The sequence below is a fragment of the Primulina tabacum genome, chromosome 16 (genome assembly GCF_025594145.1).
Source record: "Primulina tabacum isolate GXHZ01 chromosome 16, ASM2559414v2, whole genome shotgun sequence".
Lineage (NCBI taxonomy): Eukaryota > Viridiplantae > Streptophyta > Magnoliopsida > Lamiales > Gesneriaceae > Primulina > Primulina tabacum.
In genome coordinates, this window is record NC_134565.1 from 6,627,050 (window position 1) to 6,633,668 (window position 6,619).

Consider the following 6,619-nt stretch of genomic DNA (forward strand, 5'->3'; position numbering starts at 1 on the left):
ATCATGGTGAGAAGTAACACACCAAAAACTCCCACAAAAATCCTCCAATTTCGGCCATTCTCAAGCAAGGAAGGAGTTGTTGTGCTAATCCGTTTCAGGCAGCAACTAAGCTATACCCAAGAGGTTATTCTGCTCAAGAATTCCATCCAAAACCTACTCGATACAGTACCAATTCACGCCCAAGTGTCGTCCAGGATCGACCAAGTCTTCATTCAATAATCAAGCAAGTTTCGAACCACATCTTTGAATTACTGTAAATAGGCTTATATATGTTTTAAAGATTACTTATGTTTTAAAATTTGATCGTATACTGTATGTTTTTCTATGAATCATTTGCTTTGCATTTGCATCTTTTGCTAAGTTACATTCCAATCCCATCCAATTCGTTTCGTTTTGATTTGATTCGTTTCATCCGTCTGTGTCATCCCTATGAGAAAATTTTATTTGATATGATTCGAATGATGGCACATCAGAAAAGTCTGTGACGGAAAATGCCCCAAAGGGAGCCTGTCTATGGGAAAAGGTCCCAGAGAGAGCCATGTGAGGTAAAAAGATCCCGAGGGAGCGCATTTACAGGAGAAGGATCTAGAGAGAGCCCAAGATCAATGATAGCCCGTGATCATTATTATAAGATATGTCTTTAGTATGTGATTCTGATTTGATAAGATTTTGTTATGTTAAGATTTTGTTTTATTTGATATGATCTGATCGTCTAATATAAGTTCTGAACTTTGTCTGCTCCGTTTTTTTCTTTTGCTTTGAAAAATTATTTTAAAGATATATATACATATAACTTGTTATTCTGGTATTCGATCGGCTCCTACTTGTTGGGTGTTTCCCAAAACGCTCACCCTCTTACGTCCCTTCCTAGAAAATAATGAAGAACAAGTGGAAAAGACAAAATAAGATCAATTTTGGGGCTGGTAAAGAAATCTAGAGTTATGAAGACCAAGTCTCCGATTTCATTATTTTAATTTATTCGCTTCCATATTTCACACTTTTCTTTGTAAGAACAAATTCTGCATTATTCTTATTTCACATGTGTAAAGACAATATTCTTTTTTGAATTAGATTAATTTTTGGTTATTTTCTACGAGTCTTATTGTTTTCAATGAAATTGTTATACAATACCGATTTCACCTACGTCTCGGTCTCGGAGCGTGACAGTTCAACTTGATAGTACCTTAACAAATTAATAATTAGGAGAGAAAGATAATTCAATTGGAGGTCGAACTGCATGCTCTTGAGAAGGAAAAAGATAAAGCTAGCAAAGCACGTCTAGTTGAAGTGAGTATGGATTCACTATGGAAATTGGGATACTACGATTATAATTTCTCTCTAACTGTGACATTCTTGCCATTTTTCAGGTGAGGGATAAGCTTCAACAATTGAAAATGAGGTACGCCAAAGAAAAAGAAAGAATCAACGAGCTTCGAAGGTTCAAGCAGAGAAGATATGAACTTCCATATGCCTTGCTAGAAGCTGAAAAGAGATACGATCTTGCTAGAGCTGCATACTTAAGATATGGAGAAATCCAAGAAGTTGAATCAGCAATCACAACACTAGAATCAAGTTCAAATGAGAATGGGATGCTCGAACAGATAGTAGGCCCTGATCAAATTGCCCAAGTCCTGGCACGTTGGACCGGTACACCTGTCACACGTCTTGGAAAAAATGAAAAAGAGAGCTTGATTGGTCTACCTAAGAGGTTGCACCAACGAGTCGTAGGAGATGATCAATTTGTTATAGATGTTGCTGAGGCTTTTTTAAGGTCAAGAGCTGGACTTGGAATGCCCCAACAACCAACAGGCTCTTTTTTTTTTCTTGGGTCAAACTGGAGTTGGCAAGAGGGAGCTCACCAAAGCAAGACGGTGCTCACCGAAGCTCTAGTAGAACAACTCTTCGATTATGAGAATTTAATGGTTAGGATTGACATGTCTGAGTATATGGAGCAACACTCCGTCGCTCGGCTAATGGGAGCTTCTCTAGGGTACGTGATCATAACCCTTTAATTCATTTGTCTGCCTAATCATTATAACAATTTTTCTTATCATTCTTGTGCGTGTCATTTGATAGCTATGTTGTGCATGACGAATGGCGGGCAAGTAACAGAAGCCATGAGGAGAAGGTCGTACTGTGTCATTCTTTTTGATGAAGTAGAGAAAGCACATCCTTCTGTTTTTAAAATGTTACTTCAAGTTTTAGATGACAAAAGATTTCCTGATGACCAAGGCCGGAACTGTTGACTTCAGGAACACCGTCATTATAATGACCTCTAATATTGGAGCTGAGTACCGTTCGAAAGGATTATTAGGAAAGTGTACAATGGAGAATGCACATGAGATGGTGATGCAAAAGGTAACGTTCATTCTTGCATTTCATGGTTCTAGAGGATAAACTAAGATATGCTTATTTGCTAGATAGCTAACCTGTTCAATTTTACTCCATATTACAAGTGAGAAAGCACTTCAAGCCCGAGTTTCTTAACCGACCCTCTTTCTCATGAGAAATTGAGGAAAATGTGCTGTCTACAGCTGAAAGATGTTGCAAGTTGCCTAGCTAAGAGAGGCATTGCATTAGGCGTGACCGAAATGCACTAGATGTCATATTAACTCAAAGATATGAGCCTATGACCCTGTGAGTAATACTTTTACTACACCATCTTGATTCATGATGTATTTGGCTGATTCTTATCATACTTTTTTCTTTCTTTCAGGTTTATGGTGCGAGACCTATAAGAAGATGGCTCGAGAAAACGATAGTAACCCAGTTGTAAAAATGCTAGTACGCCAAGAAATCGACAAAAAATCAACTGTTTATTTTGATGCAACTGTTGATGGGAAAGAATTGGTGTATACCGTTGAGACAAATGGAGAGCTTGTGAATGCTGCCATTGGGGAGAAATCTGATATATTTATTCAGCTACCGAATGACACAATGTCAGATCCGGTTCAAGCAGTAAAGAGAATTAAGATTGAAGAAATACCCGATGATGATGAAATGGATGAGTAAACAGTAGTGTGAGATGTTTCTTGTGAAGTTTTTGTGTTAGAATTTTTTTCTAAAAATCATGTTTCTATATGAACATGATAAACAATATGCGGAAGCGAATCGAGAATTACCTCCGGCCATTGAAATTTTTTTGATTTCTCTGCTTTTTCTCCGATTGATGCCTTCTAAGCACTCCACCCTCTCGATAGATGATGTTTAATTTTCTTATGAGGTGTGTGCTTAGGGACCTCAATCGCTTCTATTTATAGGCATTTCTCGTACCATCAACAAGAAAAATCGGGAGTCTGAATGTCAAAAGAAGAGGCGCATGCCGTCTCAATTGTCAAAAATTTGAGGCTGCACGTTCGTAAAAAATGATAGGTTTCTTGGCCGTCGCCAATTCCTACACGCTACGTCTTTTAACATGTATGTGTCATATTTCTTACATTCTCCCACTTGACACATATATCTCATTTAGCATAGGAGAAAATAAAATACATGAATCATGACGATAGGTCATCTAAAAAAACGATTATTATCTTCCATGTATCACAAGGTATTATATCTCTCAAACAACTTAATGAATAAACATTATGTTTATTCGAGGTCCAACTTTATTGATATTTCTCGAATCAATGAATTTGTGCACAATATATATGAGAAAATATCACATCATAGTTTCATTAACTTTGTTCTTACAACAAAATTACATAAAGGAACCAAGTCTCATTCTTTCTGTATGATCCTTAAATTTCAACGGTGGCATGCCTTTAGTCAAAGGATCTGCAATCATCAATTCAGTGCTAATGTGTTCGATAAGTAACTTCTTATCTTTAACACGTTCTCGTATGGCTAAATACTTAATGTCAATTAGCTTGCTTCGACTACCAATTTTGTTATTTTTAGCCATAAAAATAGCAGCTGAATTGTCACAATATATTATTAATGGACAATATACAGAATCCATGATTCTAAGCCTCGAAATGAAACTCTTCAACCATACACCATGTGAGGTTGCCTCAAAACAAGATACAAACTCAGCTTCTATAGTGGAAGTAGCAGTCAGTGTCTGCTTTGCACTTCTCCAAGATATAGCTCCACCAGCTAGCATGAAAATATATCCTGAAGTGGATTTTCTTGAATCAATGCAGCCAGCGTAGTCTGAATCAGAGTAGCCAATTACTTCCAAATTCTCAGTTCGTCTGAACATAAGCATATAATCTTTGGTCCCTTGAAGGTACCTCATTACTTTCTTTGCAGCTTTCCAATGGTCTAAACCTGGATTAATCTGATATCTTCCCAACATTCCAACAACAAATGCAATGTCATGTCTAGTGCAAACCTGAGCATACATTAAGCTTCCGACAGTAGAAGCATAAGGAATGTTTTTCATTTGTTCCTGCTCTAGATCATTCTTTGGGCATTGGCTTAAATTGAATTTATCACCTTTCACAACGAGAGCTATACTTGGTGAACAATCTTTCATCCGATATCTCTCTAAAACTTTGTTGATATAGGTTTTTTGAGACAGACCTATAATACCTCGAATTCTGTCTCTATGTATCTTAATACAAATGACATAAGATGCATCGCCCATATCCTTCATATCAAAGTGTTTAGAGAGGAATTGTTTCACCTCATATAACAGACCCTTATCATTGGTTGCAAGTAATATATCAACCACATATAGAATAAGAAAACAAATCTTGCTACCACTAACCTTCTGGTATATACATTGATCCATGGGGTTCTCAATGAATCTGAATGAAGAGATAACATCATGAAATTTCAAACACCATTGACGAGAAGCTTGTTTCAATCCATGTATAGATTTCTTAAGCTTACAAACCAATTGCTCACCATTACTAGAGAAGAATCCTTCAGGTTGTTTCATATAAATCTCTTCCTATAGTTCTCCATTGAGAAAAGCTGTTTTCACATCCATTTGTTGCAAATCTAAGTCAAAATGTGCAACCAATGCTAGAATGATACGAAAATAATCTTTTTTAGATATAGGAGAAAAAGTTTCCTTATAATCGATTCCTTCCTGCTGAGTGAATCCTTTAGCAACGAGTCTTGCTTTATACCTTTCAATATTGCCTAATGAGTCTTTTTTTGTTTTGAAGACCCATTTACATCCAATGGCTTTTACACCATCATGCAACTGAACAAGATCTCAGACTCCATTAACTACCATATAATTAATCTCTTCTTTCATAGCATTAACCATAGTTTTGACTCATTACAACTCATGGCTTGTGAAAACGTTTCAGGATCATTTTCGGCTCCGATGTTAAAGTCCGATTTTTGTAAATACACAACATAATCACTAGATATTGCTGATCTTCTTATTCTAGTAGATCTCCTAAGGTTGTTTGGTTGATGAACAATTTTTTGTTGTTCTTCATTAACAACTTGATCTACTGGATTTTTATCAGCAATTTGTGGAACTTCAGTAACTGGTTGTCTAACACCCATTTAGTCTTGAGGGGTGTGAATAACGACCAATCTGTCATTTGAATAAGATGGTTGTGCATTAATGTGATCATTCTAAAAAACTATGTCATGATCACTCCCACTAATCAAATTATTTTCCAGAAATTTTGCATTTCTTGATTCCAAAATTCTAGTATTGTGATATGGACAATAGAATCTGTACCCTTTGGATTTTTCGGCATACCCAATGAAATATCCACTTATAGTTCTTGGGTCCAGTTTCTTTTCATGTGGGTTGTATACTCTTATTTCTGAAGGACAACCCCAAATGCGTATATGTTGCAAACTTGGTTTCCAACCTTTAAATAATTCAAATGACGTCTTTGGGACAGCCTTGGTTGGAACTCGGTTTAATATATACACAGCTATCTTAAGAGCTTCAATCCACTAGGATTTAGGAAGTTTAGAGCTACTAAACATGCTCCTCACCCTGTCCAATAATATTCGGTTTCTCCTCTCAGCTACTGCCATTTTGGTCTGGAGGATCAGGCATAGTATAATGGGCAACAATCCCATGTTCCTGAAGAAACTTCGCAAACGAACCAGGTGCTTGTCCATTATCAGTGTATCTACCATAATATTTTCCACCTCTATCAGTTCTCACAATCTTAATATGTTTTCAACATTGCTTCTCCACTTCAGCCTTAAAAACCTTAAAGGCTTCAAGTGCTTCGTTTTTATTATGAAGCATGTAGATATACATGTATCGTGAATAATCATCAATGAAAGAGATGAAGTATTTCGGACTTTGCATGTCCATATCTATACAAAAAATATCTGAATGTATGAATTTTATATTTCTATACTTCTCTTGGCACCCTTTTTAGACTTATTAGTCTGCTTTCCCTTGATGCAGTCCACAAAAGTCTCAAAATCATTAAAATCTAAAGTACTGAGTACTCCATCATTTATTAATCTTTTAATTCTCTCTATGGAGATGTGTCCCAATCTCCTATGCCACAATATAGATGAATCTTCATTTATAACACATCTTTTAATACCTCTCTGAACATGCATAGTGGTGTTATTATTTTGTAAAGAAATAGAGAAAAGACCATCAACCATTGTACCATTCTCAATAAGATTTGATTTATAAAACAAATTTATTGATTTATCCAAAAACTGAAATGAA

General features: G+C 36.1%; 1 pseudogene; it reads left to right on the forward strand.

Moving 5' to 3' along the window:
* Positions 1 to 491: 491 nt before the first annotated feature.
* LOC142528310 (chaperone protein ClpB1-like) lies at positions 492 to 3,013 on the forward strand (annotated as a pseudogene).
* Positions 3,014 to 6,619: the final 3,606 nt, after the last annotated feature.